This window comes from Bombus vosnesenskii, unplaced genomic scaffold, assembly GCF_011952255.1.
Source record: "Bombus vosnesenskii isolate JDL3184/JDL3185 unplaced genomic scaffold, Bvos_JDL3184-5_v1.1 scf7180000014535, whole genome shotgun sequence".
Taxonomy (NCBI): Eukaryota; Metazoa; Arthropoda; class Insecta; order Hymenoptera; family Apidae; genus Bombus; species Bombus vosnesenskii.
Genome location: NW_022883506.1, coordinates 1,110,443 through 1,130,416, shown reverse-complemented (window position 1 = coordinate 1,130,416; position 19,974 = coordinate 1,110,443). Strand labels below are relative to the sequence as shown.

Sequence of the window (19,974 nt, the reverse complement as noted above, 5' to 3'; positions counted from 1 at the left end):
TTTAATGAATCTTTATACGCTCTGGAAAGTGCGGATTCGCGACGTGAAAACATTCCGTTATTTTTAGCAACGTACGGTTTATAAGATTTTTACCTTTCAACTGGTTACTTCTTTCATTGCAAAGGGATAATGTTAACAAATCGAGGCAATATTCATAGGCATATCATAAACCGTAGAAAATTTAAATGTTTGGTTTGCAACGCGTTTTCTAAAGTGAAGGTAGTACAAGATTCGGTATGGTCTCTTTTTCCACGTTATACATTTTTTCTAGTGAGTGTAACGATTTATGGTGAATACATAGAATGCAGAAGTTTCATTCAAAATGGTAATAGTGTATATTCATTGTGAAGTTCATCTCGTGGAAGGACATCTTCGTGCAATTTGTTCGTTTAGGAAGATTGTATCCTCGTCTGGACGTTTTGTACCTTATAATGCAGACTACATTTATCACAAGGTATGATTTGTATCATCGTATTTTTATGCAATTTCTTCGGTCTGATTACTTTAGAATTTTGTTTATAAATATTTATATTACTCAAAAACAGATTAAAGCGGATTAATATCTTGCTGAAATTAACCCTCGCTTATTAATTTTTTACTTATTAGTCGAACGAGCTTTTGTCTAAAAATTTATCCGACAAAAAACTTAACATCGATCGAAATGAAAAAACAAAATTTCTAGAAACCTAGGTAACTTAATTAGCTCTCAACATGTTCATTATCCTCGACCTCTACTTCTGGAGCTAAAGCTTGCATTCATTTTCCACGAGTATTTATACCATAAAGCTAGATATTTTTCTACTTTTTCTTCCCATTTCAGCTATTTAGCAATTTCATGTAATTCCGAAGTCTCTAAAACTTTAACCAACGCGATTCTACCTTTGTACTCAGCCATACTTTCTCTTGATGATCCAAAATATATGAAAACAGATATTGAAGTAAACTTTTGACTCAAAGTTTGAATGTTCTCACACGGAAGAGATGCACGCGGTAACCGAGCAACATTAGGAAGTAGCATATCGTGTCTTGTCTCCAAGGCCCAAGGATCGTCAACGTGGTACACAAAGAGACTCGTGTACGATCATTTGCGTGCAAACGTGACAGTGTCTACGACACGCAGTATGCGTGCAACGATCGTCCATCGCTCGGATGCACTTGCGTTTGTCATTGGAAAGCGAACTAATGGAATTGCATCGAGCGTGGCATACGCACGTGCAAGCCTAATATATTGTTGTACAGATGCACCAACCAACGCATCGTATTAGACAAAATGATAACAATTTTAAAATGACGATTATTCATAGATCGATCACTTTGGTATTTTCTTTATTCAGGTTATCGTTGATTAACGAACTCTAGGGCTCGCGTCCGAGACTGCTTCTGTCCACGTCTTCCACTCATGGCTAATATTAGGCTGGAAACTGTTAAAATAGAGTCGATAAAGCGATATAGATTTCTCGGAAAAATGGTCTATATTGACCCATCAGACACCTGCAAGATCACCAAACTAAACATCGCATTGTCCATAGCCGCGCTGTTAAAAGCAGGTCCAGAAACCAACTGACCACAAAATGACAGTTACATTTTCGTCCAGTGCCCTGTCTGCTTCGACACATTCATCTTGTAAAAGGTAGAGTCACCGGGACATAAGCTTACGTAGCGTCAAAGTTTGGCCAGCGGCACACGTGGCCGCCGCGCCGCGCCGGTGTAACTGTGCGTTTTCTACCTGCATTTCTTTCTGTTTCTGTTCTCGGAGGTAATGCGCTTTTCGTTTACACAGGCCCGACTGTACTTGGTTCGGGTGTATGCTCGCACGCGCACACCGGATCTACAATCTACACCTATGTATGTAGCTGTAAAAACACCGTATGTACATACGTATCTTTGATATCTGCGTTCGCGGTTATGGCGCGAGCGTTTGTGTGTCAGTAGTAGAACGTGGCCTCTTGGTGCGTGTGCCCTCTCCATGGGGAGGGTTGCTAGGTGGTAGGAGGTGGAGTAGTCGCGAACGCACAGTCGCTTCTCGACGATCGGACCGTAAACGTGGCGTTGCTGTCCAGCACGTGACGAACGTGCTCTTCCTTGGCCGCGAGCGAACTCCTCCGTGCCGCAACCACGCATCTACGCATCTTTTTCCCCCCTGACCTTCCATCCCTGGGAATTCTTGTGGTGTTTCACTCGAAGGCAAACGTAAGGAGGTGGCTACGTTTGGTGATTCTCATTGGCAGATGAGCACGACTCATACAAGTAAGAGGATATGTTTTCTTTATTTGATTCTTTTTAAACAGACGTTAAGTAGGATTCGATAGCTACCATTAACTTTCAGCTTCGATGGATTTTGTTAGTTTCAAATGCTATATATACTCGAATTAAAATTCTAAATAAAACAGGTTGGAAAGATAGTGGATAGGAAAAGTTTTAAATCGTGACGTATCTATTTGATGGAGGACTTGTCAGTTATGCGTGGATTTAGAGCATAAACGTATGTTTGTATCGAGTGTACGTGCACGCTCGCTCGTAATAGAGGTATCCGATAAGTGATATTTAGCTGGAGCCGATTAAGAGAACGAATCGAAACACACCGTGACAGGATTACCGTATCGGGCAGCCGCTGCTAATATTTGTCACGATTCCCGATAAGAATCGCGTTACAATGTTACATATCGTTGATTCCTCGATACGTTTAACCAGCTGTAAAACGAATGCAAGAGACACACGAGACACAGAGACATTGCGAACTTGTAGTATATTACGTTTCCTCGTACTGTGTCTCAAAGGGAGCGTTCATGCTCGATCGTAATGACGCGGTGCTCCTTCATACCTGCACCCGAACGATATTTAAACCCAATCGAGACGTACTATATGTTAATAATCATTCTTCACGATCGAATTACCTCATAATAAAGATTAATTGCACGAGAGACCTGGATGGCGCAGAGGGTGCGCAACAAGTTTCCAACCGGGCACAGTTTAACTTCGCCTCTTTTAGATTGGAAAACATCCTCCATTAGAATCGTCGGGTAATTACCAACTTTTCTGCCTCTAAAACTATTTATCGAGACATCTAATTCGTTCTAAGTCTTTCACGACTCATTCCGAGTTTTTAATTAAATTGTATGATTTTTCTTTGCGACTTACGTTTAGAAGCAAAAAGATCTCTCGCAAAGAATCCTTCTCGATAATCAGACGAAAGGATAGGCAACCGATATGTTACTTACACGAATGAAAACCATGTTCGTACATAGTGATATTTTCCATAGAGTTTACCGTTTCTCCGTGTCTTAAAATGGCTATTGCAACCGACTCGCGGCCCATTTGTCGACGATGATATTCAGTACGGCGTAACAAACCGCTCGAAACGTTGCGAACATTATGAACAGGATTAACACTCGCTATACAAATAACCCTATGAAATGATTTTCCACAAACGTGTTTCGAAACGCGAACGCTGCTGCACCCGGTAAACACAGAGATTTCCGGCGTTGAATCGCGCAACTGCGTCATTGGTTCATATTTTGAGAACGTGGATCGATTGTTAGGATATCGATGGTCATATAGTTTCGTTTTTAGGACGGGTTATCGACTGAACGGCTATGACTTAGGCGATATTTTGGGAAAGCAAGTATAAAAGAATTAGTACAACGGAGTGGCAAAAATATAGTACTGAATTAAATATTATCGTTTTCAATTTTCTTCGTTTAAGCTTGTACGAAACAAACGGTTCTCCTAAATTATCATCTTCCAAAAACCATACATCGAGAGAAGTCAATTTTTTTATACAAACACCTTAATCACGAGATATTTCGTGTAATTACCAAGTCTTTAAATAAACTGTTATATTAACATACATCCTATAGAATAGAATTACTACCAGTATTTTCAACTGTCAGTATTATCTTTCTGAAGAACTTTTTATCTAATATCAACTTTTTAACTTTTAAATAAAAAAATATTAGGTTTAGTTTTACCTCGAACGACTAAAAATGAAACGCGAACGGTGAAACGCGAGCACGCTATCGGTAGATAATAGACGAAGGACGAACTTACCTATGATTACTTAACGAACGGAACGATTAGCCGTATACACGTTCGTTACCGTCATCTTTGTTGTAAAAGTCAGTGTGTAGGCTATCGCGTGATAAAATTTGCAGTGCAAGCTTATTTGAGTGCCATAGTGATTATGTGCACCAATACCGCGATGTTTTTCGTTTTTAACGTACTCTTTTTTTTTTTCTAATCGTTGACGTTTCGAATGAATTGTGGTCGTTTAAAATCCATTTAAAAATACGCATCCTTCATTAACGATGATTAATAGCGAAGATTAAAAATTTCGTCGACCTAAAATGAATTTACAAAACAAATTTCAGTGATTCGAAACTCGTCTAGATGTATAGATTCTTGATTGACGATAATTAACACCATGGAAAACAGAACGTGGCACGAGAATGATATACATAGTATTTTTTCTGCTCGGTGCCATCACGTCGCTACGCTTCTAAAACCGTGACTAAGATTGCGTATCTTACAATTGATAGATTAACGTACAGCCTAATTTATCGAAGTTCTATAGAGACGCGACGTTATTTCGATCGCGCCGATACAGCTGGCTTTTTTATCGCATAGAACTTATAACGTTTTCATTATCGCACGATGCAAAACGTACGGAGAATTAATACTCGCTTGTATAATATTCACGTAAGCGAAACCGATATTCAAATGTTCGCTTAACATTTCCCTATTAAAACAAGAAAGAAAAAAGCAATTGGAATAGTCTTAAACTTCGAGTGAACCGAACAAAATGTGTCATTTATGAAGTACGTAAATTGTATGGAACGTACGTACATTACTTGCAATTAATTAAGTCGATCCTTGTACTTTAACCTTAGAGACAGTAGTTCAGAATCCTTTATAATGTTCAGTTGCACCTGTGTTAGTCTGTTGCTTATCTATTTTTTGCATGTCACGTTTCCAACATGTTACATTCATAAGTGATAAGACATTCTTAAAAAATCAATTCGTTACTGAAACTAAGCGAATTTTTGCCTTTTAACTATTCTCCTAAGTACATTCTTTATTTTCATTTGAGTTGTAAGTTTACTTAAGAAAGTCCTCAAACGTCGCTAAAATTTCATACGATTTCTATACGAACGCAATCGAGATAGCATATTATCGCGAAGGATCTTGTCGATTGGAAATATCTTTCAAGTTAACAAGTATTTTTCTAAATAACCGGACGAACCTCGCACCTGAATGAAAAGGAAAAGTTGTTCACAACCGCGTGCCATGAAAATAAAAATGCCGGTAAAGATGCAAGCGTCACCAAGGCCTGCGTTCACCGATCGAGTTGCGCAATACGAGTCTTCAGAATTACAGTATTCATTTTTTTGTTACGTTCGAACGACAGGAAAAACGCCACGTTATATAAATTTATTTTGTTAACTAAAAGCTATCGACAGTACCAGGTAAATGAATTTTCCGTGTTAGTAGATTTTCAACGGAAAATTGTATCGGTCATCTCACAGAGAGCCAAATAGAAAATTTACAGTAGCGCTATAAAAGCACAGGAATCGAAGGTAACAACGAAAATATAAAACAAGATTAATAAACGCGTTTAGAAATTCAAATTTCACGTCACTGTCAAACTCACTATTTGAAATATTTTCCATCAAGAAACGAACGGAAACAAGCAGCAAATATCGATTGTTTTCGAATAAAAAGTAAGTATCGAACGACTACTTGGAAAAAAATGAAAAGCAAAAATATCCGTGAAGGTGCAAGAGCAATCAAGGTCCCCGTCCACCGATCCAGTTGCGCAATAAAACCGTCACGTGATTGGCGTACTGTGCTCCGCAGTTGCAAGAGTCACGTCAACGTAACAAGACGATCCGAGATTCGCAGATTTGGAGTAACTATAGATGTGCGCAGAAAATTCAGTGTGATATTTTCCGTTCATTAATTCAAGAGACCACGATGCAGGGACGTGTTTCGACTTTACGTAAGTAACCGTTGACAGTCGTGTCCAAAGTTCAGACGATAATGAAAAAGAGGAAACGCGACAGTTTGAGGAACAGTCGAGAAATTTCTATCGCGTCAAATTGTTTTGAGCCGTTGTCGAAGATTTTTATAAGTAAGATGTTCGATCATACGAACAACGATAAAAATATTAGAATATTACCAACATCAACACGCGCATCGGCGTTACATTTGAAAAATTGTACGTTCTTCCGATGTGTTAAATATTTTCACACTGAAGCAACAGAAAGAAATATACACAGGAATCTACCGCGAATCTTTGAAATCAAATCTTGGCCTTCCATCCTAATAAATGCAAACCAGTTTGCATAATTTCTCGAACAGATATTCAACAATCTATCATATTGCTTATGAACATTCGCGAGGTGTTTGACTTCTACCGATTAGTTGCAGGCATCTTTAGAGATATTCTAGAGAAGGATCCGGCTAGCTTGTAATATATGGTGAAAGGTATATACAATGTACATACTTGCTTCAGAAATTTGGCTCCAGATTTAAACTTCCAAAATGTATTCCCTAAGTTAATGAAAGGAAAAGAAAGAAGCTCAATACCAATGTCTTTAATTTTAATTTCAATTTCAATTTAATTTGCAACAATACGACTGTGCACACTGCACGGAAGTTTCTAACTTTCCAAATCCTTCGTGTCGAGTCATTGATCCAAGGAAAATCATCATCTTCGGCCGACTAATCTGCACGGGAGAATGTTCAAATAACAGTTTCATTCAGAACGAAGTAGAGCGCGGCGAGCTTTTAGAAAACACGTTAGATCGTGCATTCCGGCGGGAGGAAATTGTTAAGACAAATAAATTCGTTAAGTATATCCGGGTAAAAATTTTCACCGGGACATATGTGGCACATCCAGAAGGAGGGGAAACGTACACGAACACACAGGCGAAACGTATTCTTCGATGCTCGTCGAACACCAGAGCCCAGAGCGTAGGGGAGAAACTTAGGCGTGAATTGAAACACACGACGCGCGGAATGCTGTAAACTCGAGTAAATTAACACCGACATATTTTCACTTAACGAAAGGAAAGGAAGAAATATAAAAAAAAAAAAAAAGAAGAAGAGAAAACTTAGAAGAAGAAAAAAGGTAGACTAGCAAAATTTACGGCGTTATTTGTTTCGAGTCACTGACAACTGTTTCGTCACGCATGAACCTCGACGTCAACCAGCTAAATGAGAAGTGCCAGAAGAAATGATTTTTCAACTGTTTTTATAACTGAAGATAGCGCTAATGCGCCATTATGTACATGTAATCTCGGGCTGGAATCAAAGTCGTTGTTGAATTCGGGGGAAGTAATGTAATATGCGGGGAAAGGCAAATAATTAAAAGGTAAATTCGATGATAAATGTAGTTCATCTTTTCTGGCTGTAATTTTTTGTTTGTAGAAATCAACAGGAACTATGATTATTATACAACTCATTGTCAAGGAATTTTATTACGATATCTGTACCCTTTATATGTAAAAAGATCATGACAATCCATGAAACTCGTAAAATACCAAACAAATCTTTCGTTTCTTTTTCTCTACTACTATATCTTTTCTGTAGTTTATAAAATCTAGCTCCAAAACATTAAACATTTTATTTCATGAAACGTTCTTTTATCGAGCAACGCATATGTCTACTTCAAATAGAAATAACAAAGAAAGTCTCGACTCTTTCGAAGAACCTTACACTCGACATTTATCGCTATAATTGGCTTTGTTCTTTGTTATCGTCCAACGTTAACAACGCCAACGTTATTAACAATAATCCATTTCAACCAAATTTTCCTAAGACGGTGCGGTGCGTCGATGGAGCAACGCGTTTCACTGATCCTGGGGTATAAGAAATTACAGTCGATCGTCTATTAACAGCTGATTAATTGGATAGACCGATGGAAAATGGAGTTCACTGGAAATTGTGAAGGATCGTAGCACGGTGGAGCAACGAGACGTCACGGCAATTATTTGAGATTTCCCGGGCGCGTTTAAAGCTGTCCGCGCAACGATCCTCTCTGGAACCGATTTGAATCAAGTCGAATCGAGTCATTCAATCGGCTTGACTACACTAAAAACTTTCGTTTTCACGAGAAACGGACCGATGTCGATAGTGGCACGAAGAAACATCGCAGTCGGAGTCGGAGCGATCGCGAGTTAAATCGAGCCAGCCCGGGGGGGACGTTACAATTTCACGGTAGCGGAACAGAGAATGAGATTACCCACGTACCACGAACCGCAAATGTGGCTTCTCCCGATCTCTGTGCTCGCGTACGCTCGCATTTTTAAACTCGACGCGACGCCACGTGTAATGCGCGGCCTGATCTGCTCATGGATGACCAAAGATCGATAGGTGATCGTGTATAATTGATACTAGAAAACAGTAAACTCGTGTATTTGATTTTTATCCGATATCCTCTGCGAAACGCTACTCTAAACTATGATAGAATTACCTGGTATATTTTAGGCCATTAAATAATATTTAAAGAGAACTACAAAATACGCTTTCGATTAATGAAAAAGCAATTTATCAAAATTACACTATCGTAGACGAAAATGTACTCTGGAAACAAGACTTGTGCAAAACAAGACTTTTGATTCGATAATTTTTAGTTATAAAATTACGATTTGAGAAAAAAATGTATAGCAACCAGTTTAACGTGTGTATTATATTAATTGATAATTTTCCATCGATTTGTTGAAACGAGTAAGTAGCTGTAAATAATAGTTTTCATGCCACTTTGTACTAACTGGCTCGTTGCAAACCGATTATACACAACAATCGTAAATATCAGTAACACTAATAACGCTGGTCACAGTTCGCCGTTCGTTGAATCAATCTCGTGCGACCGATACAACTTTGACAATCATTTTAAACTATAACAAGTACGGGCTTTGAAGTGTCGCGAATTACCAGCATCGCGAAGGGGGACACCGAGATTGAGTTGCGGGTAAGTTGACAAAGTTGTCCCGGCAAATTTGTCGCTACACATTTGCACAGGAAGGCAGTAATTCATTATTATGTTACTGTGTTGACATGCAATTAACCACGATTAGCAATTGGTTAAAATGTAATCAGATTTGCTTTGGAGTCGGATCAAACGCATTGTTTCTTTCCAAAGTGTCAGCTGCAATATCTTGTCCCGATTCGGCACGTAATATTTATTTATTCGGCACGTAATTTATTTCGCAATGTGTTATAAAGAATCTGTCCTGCTTATTCGTGTTTGCACGAGTAAAGTTTTATGATTGAGTTCTGCTTTAACCCTTGGATCATCTTCTATCATAATTATGTTTCATTTTTATGAAAGCATTTCGTAATTCAAAAAGGATATATAAGAACAAATTCTAGGAAAGTCTTCTTCGAAATTAGAAAATTCCTCTAAAATCTCTAAAAATTAAAAAGTTCCTTTAACGTAATTATTACACATTGGAAGCACTCCGAAACCTACGGTAGACGCTGAAAATTGCAAACTTCAAATCCTTGATAAACGATGGAAATAATAGCAAATTTTCATTTCGTTACGTTAGCTAAAGTTTCGCTTTCCTATATCGTGAATAATAAAGAATAAACATAGTTTCTTCTATTTTAAACGAGAGGAATAAAACATTCATAGGTATGGATGGTTTCTAGCAATGAAACGTGTTTGAACTGTTCAAAGAACACGAACGTCTGACGTCTTTAAATATGTCAATTCGTTCTTTCATTCCTCTTCTTCTCTTTTTTTCATTTTTTTGCATAATACCAACACTTTTCATCGTTTACTATTATCACTACTACTCTACTATTTCATGCACTCTTGCCTTGATGAATAAATAATGCTCCTCAAGGCCCATTCCTGAATATATATCTAAAGGTTTCCTAGATAACGATTATCGCTTGCGACCGAATTTTTATTGTCGAATAGTTTAGATAGCGATATATCGCGGATCACAAATAAATATACATGCAAAAAATGTATTAACTGTTATTTACGACTCATGCAGTTGCCGTTATTAACAGAAAATAATGTCCTGACCTGACATTTCTTCGTTAACACCGCGAATGATAGTTTGCGTCCACGAACTCAGAGGGACTTGTGTTTGCCGACGCAAATGCTTAAAAGTTTGTAAAATTTCCTAATTGCGGTTAGAAAACTTTGCGACATGATAATCTAGTTAGGAAGGAAGGAAAACTGTCAAAGGGAACTCGGAAAAATCGTTCTCTCTTGCAAGTATTTCACGACATCTTCCAAAAGCTGCACCAATGCTTTTAGGAATATTTTATCAAATGTTCGCTAAGAACTACTACAAGTTTCATGTTTTTCGAGTTGTGACATAAGATTGGAAGTATTTAATAAGCCATTAAAAAGTCACGTAGACCTACATACATATGTATATCACCAAGAAACGTCGACTGATACGTAACAGTGAACGATCATTTTATGAAACACTGCCATTTACATTACTAACGCAGGATGTACATAACGTAAGACTGATCAAGAAATAACTAAGAAAACATAGTATACAACAACATAGTGTAATTTATTAGTGATTCTAACTATCACTGTCATTAACACTGATATTAGCACACTTTTCCTAATATCACCTTGTACCATTTACTCTCCCGTTTATAGGGAGACTGCGGAAAGTTTCTTTTTCTGGAACGGTGAGGTGTACCAAAGATCATGAACAGTCGATAAAACATTTGTCTGTCATGATATAACTATTGCATCAACGATATGCATTCAAATAAACTTCTTACGTGAAAAGTTAAGTCTTATCCTGTAACTTTAAAGACGTAACTTGTACATAGGAATAAAGTAGATCAATTTCCTTTTAGAACAAGGAGATTAATATTCACACGAGACCTATTTATATTTTTAGAAGAAACGCTACTACTATGGAAATGCTGCCAAGGATAACTGAAAGGCGTAATAGCTGTATCGAAAGAGAATCGAATAGAAAGCAAATCGAATCGGACGATTCGTAGGAATCCTTTTTATCGTACGTCGACGATAAAATTGATGAAATTCACATTAATAGTACACATGAACGCCACGTTACACATCATACGTCGTTAAAGTATTTGGAACGTATCGGGTTCTTTTTCGAACAGTCAATGTTTTATCAGCTTGATGGAGTGAATAAGCGCTAACACGTTTCAAGTACCAGCCAGGTTGCCCTCTTTTTCACCAAAAGCCGTCCGTTACCTCTTATCGAGTCCGACCGAACGCCGCGCCCCGCCGGTGTGAATTTCCAACGCGTCCCGTTCATTGTTTAAGGTTTTACAAATTCCATGAACTGGATGCCGAGTTTCTCTAAGGTCTTTCACACATGCCAGTGTGTATTTTCGGTGCTATTATTTGCTCAAGAATTACAAAACGGGGAGAGACACTCGCTTCCCAGGAAGGAGAGGAAGAAACCTGCTTTCCGGTGAATCTCGACGACTCGCATAGGTGAGCTCGAGAACTCGACGAATTTCCAGCTTGCGTTGACTTTATTTCGGTTACGCGAAATCGCGCGACATATGAGATTTTTCCGTTCGCATTACGTGACGTGGAACACAATGGCACGTGTCGAATGAGTAATACACTTTCTGAAACAGCATCGTGCCTTTTTTCTTCTCTCTTTCCATTTCTCGATGCGTCACGCCGCGTCGGCTACATTTTGTTTGCAAACGCTCGAACCAGATACGTATTCGACGAAACGGAAGGGAGTGTTGAAATATTTGAAGATAAATGCAGGACTGTAGAGGATAATACAATGAATTGTTTCGTTGTTGGTGACACAGACATCGTTAGGAGTTTCAAGAACTTGCGAGCGAAAAAGATTGAAAAAAGGAATCTTTGTTCGAGCGTTAAACTGTAATAAACTGACATAAAATGTCAGCTACAAGCGCGTCTTCCAAATTCGTTCCCGCTTTTTCAATATTTTGAATCGCACGCGGAGCGTAGGCAACGCATTAATTAAAAAGTGGTCTGCGATGTTGCGGCTGACTGTGAACCCAATTCCCTTATCTTCGACTGGAACGCGCTGAATGCTAACTTCTCAGTATCTAACGCGAGACACGGTGTACCTTTTCCATCCTGCTCGGCAATATCGCGAGAAGGGAACGAAGACACCGGTGGACTTACTCGGAAAGAGCCGAGGAGGCAGTAGAAAACGAAGAACAGGAAAAAAACGCAGCGATGGGAACGACGAGTCTCGTCGCAAACACACTTGTCGCTTTGCTGACTAATCGCCGCTCGTCTCCTAACTCTGATCCTCTATTTCGTGATCGTGTGTCCTCAATGGGGAACATTCCCGCAACCGTTCGCGAAATTTAAGAGCCAAATTTGCTAATGTCACGATAAAAGTGAGCGTTGGGTCTGATAAAGAATCTCGAAAACTGTGATAATTTATGGCAACACAAGTAGAATTCATACCATCGACGGCATTTGACGGTAATTCGTTTCTTTTCCAGGATTTCAATCGGTGATCGATTTTCTACGAAAATAAAGAATTTTGAGAATGTTCTATGAAGTTCATTTTGTATTGGTTAAGCTTGAAACTGATTTTTGACTGATGATGTTGACTCTCAACGAGTGTTTTATTTTACGCCGAAACGCGTAAACTAACTTCAAAGAAGCTTTTGCCTGCGCTTGATAATAATATTTTGCAGGTAGATGCAACGTTTCGAAAGTCGGAAGTATTTGATCGAATATAAAATCGAACACAACGATGTATAATCACGAAGCCCACGCGACAGGGAGATGAAAAGAACGAAGCAATCGTTTTGAAATACGTGTTTAAGAAGTTCGTGTTGGTGCAGCGAAAGGATTCAGAAATGAAGAGAGCGTAAAGATTCCTTTTTATGACTCGATTTATCGGAGATGATAGAACATTACAAAGATGACGTAACTTTGTGACCAACATTTATTATAATTATTCACTGACCCTTAAACCGCCATTATGGCGCTTGTGACCGCTCTGCCCTGTACACTGTGTCCAATTTTGCTTTTTTATGAGTACAGGCTTTTTTACAGACTGTAACGAAATATCCATTTTTATGTAGAATTGGAAAACAGTATTACTAAATCTCTGATTCTTGAAACGGTACATTTATCATAATAGGACCGAAAACATTCAACTGGTTTTTACTTAAGTATCTGTTTGCATGATTAGTTAAGAATATTAGTGTTGTTAATAAATTTAAGTAGCGATATTAATGGTACTAATAGAATTGAATATTAGTATCGGCCTTTGACTATGTATGTCAAGGTACTTAGCCTTCGATACGTAAGACTAAAGGCTATTCATCGTTCAATAGTAAAGAAAATACAGAATTCTCAAAGTAATTTCTTTAAATCTATTTCATCCGTATTTCCTACATCTAATTAAAATTCAGACACCCTATAGAAGTGAGGTGATTAGGTCGTGATAGGTACTGAAGAAATCCTCGAATATGTTTAACAATAAATATTTATTAACCATATATTGCATGTGTACACCGATGGGTAGAACTCGCGGTTACAAATTCAACTACTGGTCGATGCGTTTTGATGCGCGAAATAAGTTCGGACGATGATTGCTCGATATGTCGAAAACTTGGATTGATGATTGACTCGGACCGTTGCGACTGTAACGACTGTGTAGCGACTGACTTTCCCTCACGATGATGCTGCAAAGGAAAACTATGGTGGGGTGTGTCTAAGGATGCGAGATCATCGGATTCGTTGAGGAAAACCTTGGTTCGGAAAGTGAGGGAAATGAACGTCGTTGTTAATTGGCGAATTTTGTGTTAGTCGTTGGAAAAGGATGCTAACTGCCCGTGAGAGAAAGTTGCTAGCGGGAAACATCGTACACGAGAAAAAGTAGATTTCCCGTGTTTTCCCCTAGTAGGTGATAGACTGAGGAACTGTTAAGACAAAGGCTATTTGTTCCTTTGCAGGACTTTAGCTAAATAAATCCTAAGATTTTTGGCGGGTCCTTAGGCTAGCTGAGAATATTCTGTAAGAATGTATCGACATCTAGCAATCATCTTGTCCGAAGAGTTGGGTCTTTGTGTAGCGAGCCACGGGACAGAAACCGTTGGAAAGTTTACTGTCGAGTGCCGCTACAGAAACATACAGTCTGTATGATGATCACCATCGAACTACGTCGAGTATTGGAGATTAGGGCAGTACATGTTAAACTGAAACACTAACGACACAAACGTATGTAATTATGCCAGGCGCTATGTCTGTTTCATACCGTAACAAGGCTTGATAATTCGATAACGGTCGTACCACGGCGTCCTCTTTATTTGTGAACTGCCGAGGATTTTTCGTCATAAATGATATACATATTCTAGCAATACTTCTTTCGGTTGTATTCTTGGTTCCTTGCGTGTACACGTGATAAAGCAACGCTTATAACATTTTATGGTATTAAGAAATTCGAAGGTAGTGTTGCTTCACCACTGTAAAAATTGTACAATTCTTTTCTAGTTTTTTAAAGTTACTAACCGACACTGGTAAAATTCGATCGCTGCCGATTTTATAAAAGGGGAGATTTTAGACTTAATACTTTTTGCACTGTTGATAGGAGGTAAATGTGGTAGCAGAATTCTTCCTAGTCACATTGTGCGCGTACACATGCCCGGACAGCATTTTAATTAAAGAGCTTAATGCAACATGATCGATCGTCTAAAGCAGAGCCGTTTCAGTGATGCAGGTGTTTGCGCTATCCATTGTTTCGGTTGGTACAATACGTCTCCCCGCTATTACCTTTCAGTTTCGTAAATTATATCGCGTTATCGACGTGTGTTTTTCCATCCCTCGTTACACAATACAATTAACCTACATGCACAGCAACGAGCAGCAAATTTTATGGTATTTTGAACGAACATTAGTCGAAGATAATATTCATAATAAAATGTATCGGTGCATTGCATTTAAAGAGCAATTAGTTACCGACTACTGACTAGCTGAAGTATCGTTCTACGATAAATATTCTTCCTGTAAATTATTTTTTCGCTTTTACGTTCCAGGCTGGCGCACGTTCATTGTGCTAATTCGTTCGGCATGCACACTAAGTATGAATAGTTTTTCGAGTAACAGGAAAGTAACAACCCGCATTGTGTGCCGTATAAATTCTCTTCATTTTGTAATCTGCTTTACGCTAGTCCTTTCAATTTCAGCGATTTCACGCTTTTTATCGAGTCTGCTGGCAATTCTTGTATTAATCCTCGTGCTATGTTGCCCCTGTTCGAATCACTAAATATTATTCTGCATCGGCAATTTTACATTAGCCTGCATTCTTTAACAATTATAATAATAACTTCATAAATAATATAATATATACCTAAACTTTCCATTCCTTTTATTTTTACGTTTCCCCGAAGTTGGAAAAGTTATTTGGAATTTTAAGCACCTATTCGCGTATTCCCGATTTGCAACTTTGGAGATAATCCGAGAAGTTTTGGCTATCAATCTGCTTTCTTTTAGCCGTTTCATTCAGAAGATCATTTGATGTTGTCGAAAAGTGAAAATTAATCGTCTAGATGAATAACGATTAATGAACCGAGTTACAAAGTTTTCAATTCAATTTACTGGATTCGCGATCGTTCGAATTCAACCCAACCCGTGTATAGACATATACGCTTTTGTAGAAGAAAACGTTGTTTTTACTGTAAATTTACGCGTAAGACCACCGGTAGATAGAAATGTCGCGAGCTGCACTCGAGACTGTGGTTAATATTTGCAGCGCGAACAATGCTCCCAGTGGCTGAATACTCGAACGTTCATTATTCCTGATACCTGGACTCAGTCCACTGGACTGACATATCTAGGTGGAGGGAACGGGGGAACCTTTGGTTACGCACTTCTTATCGTGACCTCCTTGCGTTGCTTGTCCGGCTGTTCTGATGGTAATTCCCTTTCTTTTCCATTTTCCCTTGTTTTTGTTCGATATAAGTGCCAACCATGAGGTGTCTCGCTGTCTGACGTTGATTTCCGGGTCTCAATTTTGATAGTGAAATTGCTCATAACTTCATACCAATCTTGGAACACTCGAGTTTATTATTTCCTTTTTATTGTTATTTTGTTTTTTTATTGTTATTGTGATAATTGTTATCAATTTTGTTTACTGTACTGTTTTTACTATGTATTTGGAATTGTATCGTTTTATATTTATTTGTGGAAATGTCGCTTCGAAAATATCTTACCAAATTATATAAAATTTTATATAATTTTAGAATCAGTGAAACGTAATTATATCGACAAGTTGTTCATTGCACGGAGCCTATAATTTTCAACTAACCCATTTTCGACTAAAATAATCGAATTGATATTAACGTTCATCTAACTCGAATCCTGCGCGAGAGATAATTGCCTCTCCAATAGCAATCAATGAATGCCATTTCTAACCCCGACCTGCATTTTACTCCAATCACGCGAGGTAAGAAATAATCATTCGGTATTAATTGATTGCACAATTTAATTTTCAATTGGTTTCGTTTATAACTAGCAGATACTAACGTGTAAGCATTTCGAAAAAATATTACGCGAGTAAAGTGTGAAAATTTTAATATGAACGGCTAAATATTTCGATACAGCAACTGCCATGTTTACAATATCGTGTTTAATTTATTTTGCAATCGAAATTATTCGATACAAATATGAAACTCGTAAAAAGATAGAGAATTTTGATTCAAACAACACCTACCATATTTTCGCCAATTAACTTTTATACAGCGATTCAATTTATCATTTCAAATGGAACAATCGAAAAACATGAGAAGTGGAAAGGATGCATTGAATAAATTGATGGGAGTACCTATTTTGAATTACTAAACGATGTAACAATTCGAGAACAATTCGCAAAATCGAATTGTGTTCCTTGACAGTTTGTAATTTTTATTGATAAATCCGATGACGAATATTTCGTGACGTAGGAGAGCTAGTATAAATCGGAAGCAAAACGGATCATTTGCTGGATAGGCTGAAAGGAAAAGCGGGAGAGAAGAACGAAGTATACAATTAACGAAATCCTCGTGTTCCAGAGTTGGTATTGATTTACGTGAGATGAAACGAAACGTGTATGTAAACGGGCAATCGTTGCGCCGTGCCACACAGTTACGCGTAGCTTGTACATATTTTACATAATTGCATCCATGTTACAAAATGCGTTGATTATTTGATCCTCGCACGAGAGACGCAGTTAATAATTATATCTGATTATAAATGATAGGTATTATTAAAACCATTAGTAATTAAAAGTAAACTTTTTGTTCTTCGATACATACCACCTTGAATTTTGCGTCTTTAATTCATAAAAATTTCGAGAATTATTAGAACTTCGGCAAAATGTGGCTGTAGTATTGTAGCTAAAAGGCTCTGATTTTTAAGCCTACGATCACATCCTGACACTTTTTCTTAACCATATCCTGATATTTTGCTTCATGAGTTTTCTCGAATGAATAAACGTGGCTACATATTCTTAATTTTTTTATTTCTTTTACTTTTTCTTGTTATAACATGTAGAATGATTCTTTATGACGACAAATGGTTTTATTTGCAATTTAATTATAAGAACTTGACAATATGCTTGACAATTGAATAACATCTCATTTAAGTTTCGTTTAACTTGCTGAACGTTGTTTAAGTCGATATATGACAATGAAGATGCTTCATTACCAAGAGAAAACATAGTAAGTTTCTAGCTCACCACAATTCTCATAAGTGTCGATTCTTCTCTTGACGTTTGATCGTTCGCTATCGAATAGAATTTTGCGCCTCGTGCAAAGAACTGCGCGATGAAGTTCCCTGCAATTAAAACAAAGCACGTGAACACATACAAACGGTATGACGCAAGTTTTATTACAGTCTGTGTTGACATAGCTCGCGTTAGAATATCGAGTATAGCATCTGCTATGCGTGGTTTAAACGTAGCGGTTCAACCGCCTCCTGCGAGTTTTCCATTCCAAAACGTCGAAATAGAAACATCGGTTGAAGACATCTAATCGATTGCAATTAAACGTTATCTGGTCGTTGTTAGTCACGATTGTTTTTTGGTAACTCATGGTAATCATTCGAGTCCCATGGAATTTCACAATTTTACCGTATACATGAGTAAATAAGTACACGATTATGACTCTGGAACGACTTATTTGTTAAATGGAATATGCTTATTTCTTGTCTCGTGTAGATCCTATAAATCGAACGAATTGGTTAATTTAGAAGATTGAAATATTTTGCCTGATTAAAATTAGTATAACGTACATTTCTATGAGTAAGTAATAGAGGTGTTTCCTTTCCCACGGTTACTATCAGTATCTGTAGGGTATAGTTCGCCACGTTACTTCGATAAGATGACATGGTTACACGTGAACCATTTAGAAGTAGGACGGTTCGAAGAAATTGTGTTCAAAACAGGCAGAACTGGTGTACTTTTTTTTTTAATCAAAATCAACTATTCTCTATGACTTTTTTACTTTTTACAATGTAATATGTCAAATGTTAATTAGAAATTAAATTTATTCAGACTTTTGCAAAAAGAAATAAGTATTATTTGTAGAACAGATTATGTTGCACTTGTCCTTGCTACACGTCATTCACTTCAATATCTATTTAACGATACTCGTACAACTCGTCACCATGTTTGAAGTCCTGTGACGTCATATATCTGTACAAGGCTATAATTACTGTTTAGGAGTACTCGAAGTACATCCACAATCCGTATAATAGAAGATTTCAGTCTTCATTTTAAGTATCATTATTCATAATCCTTCGATGGATAATTTTGCCTTCTCTTTCAAGTTTGCCTATGAGTAAATGATCGTACTTATCGTCACAATAAAAAAATATATATTTTTTAATGTTGTAATTAGACTTTATTCGTCGTGGCTATGGTTTAATTCTAAACAACCAAAAATAGGCAAAAGTGGTTATTAATTTGTCAATATATTGCTTTTGACTGATAAGCATTGTTTCATTACTTCTTTGCTTTATTATAGAAATCGAATCTCAGTCTGAACTAGAAAATGCTGGGACCAGAACGTGATTAGAAATGAAGTTCATAATTGACATCCACTATGTGATTTAATCAATTTATTGCTTATCATCATGTCCTGAATTCTATTCTTGTATGTTTTACCACATAACGAAGCCTGTCATTCTTAAAATTAGAATGACTCATACTTTTGGTAAAAACTTGAGAATTTATTTTAACACTTGAGTGTCCAATGCCCTTTGTTAAATTTAAATTCGAGTAATCTTTTTAATTTGTCAAAATCAAGAACGAAAATATGGATTCTAAATCTCTAATTCTCGGAATTAATTTCTCCAGAGAATTCGTAATTCTAGATAGGTAGAGTGCATAATTCAATAAATATTTCTGTGTATATAAATTTTGCTATGGCACTTCTGTGTAAATTGTAACTTTGATCTGAATAATTATGTAACGTTGCACTGAATTGTACAAATAGTGGAGTGTGAATCTCGCTTAAAGTTTGCATGCAACAAGTTCTGCAAATTCTGACAACGCAATCATCTCCTGAATCTGATTATCAACGTCTCAATATGAAAATGTATCAACGCAACTTGCAAAATGGTGTGATTTCATGAAACTTCGTTTCATACCTGCTAACAAATAGATTTGAATAACGATTTAAATGTTCTTCAATTTAAAATAAAAATTAATTATTAATAATTTAAATATCTTCCAACTTTGACGTATTTATTTTTAACAGCTGCATCCTTAGATTGGAAGTTATAGCTGACACGTATCGTAATGTAACTGTAACATTAAAAATTGTAACAAGATGAGGGTATTTGTAGCGTGACAATATCTTTCAAAAACAGAACACGCTGATGCTCAAAGATCGTATTCTTCGCGTATATTTGAGATTTTCTCTTTAGGAAGAAATATCTTGGCTGTCTGTACCTTCTATGAGCGCACAAAAAATTCAGAAATGGACATAATAGGAACTTCGCATTATAATATACCGCAT

At 37.3% G+C, this 19,974-nt stretch overlaps 1 protein-coding gene across 4 annotated transcripts in view; it reads left to right on the top strand.

Moving 5' to 3' along the window:
* LOC117240008 (thyroid receptor-interacting protein 11-like) overlaps nt 1–19,974 on the top strand; it is a 45,152-nt gene that overhangs the window by 10,086 nt on the left and 15,092 nt on the right. Inside the window, exon 1 of one of the 4 annotated variants that reach the window (XM_033505834.1) lies at nt 1,997–2,247. The exons of 1 other annotated variant lie outside the window; for it this stretch is intronic. The gene's annotated coding sequence lies outside the window, so the exon portion shown is untranslated. Of the gene's footprint in view, nt 1–1,996; nt 2,248–5,753; nt 5,996–10,000; nt 10,007–19,974 lie in introns of those variants that run through there. 2 more of the 4 variants (XM_033505835.1, XM_033505836.1) reach the window with 2 other exon arrangements.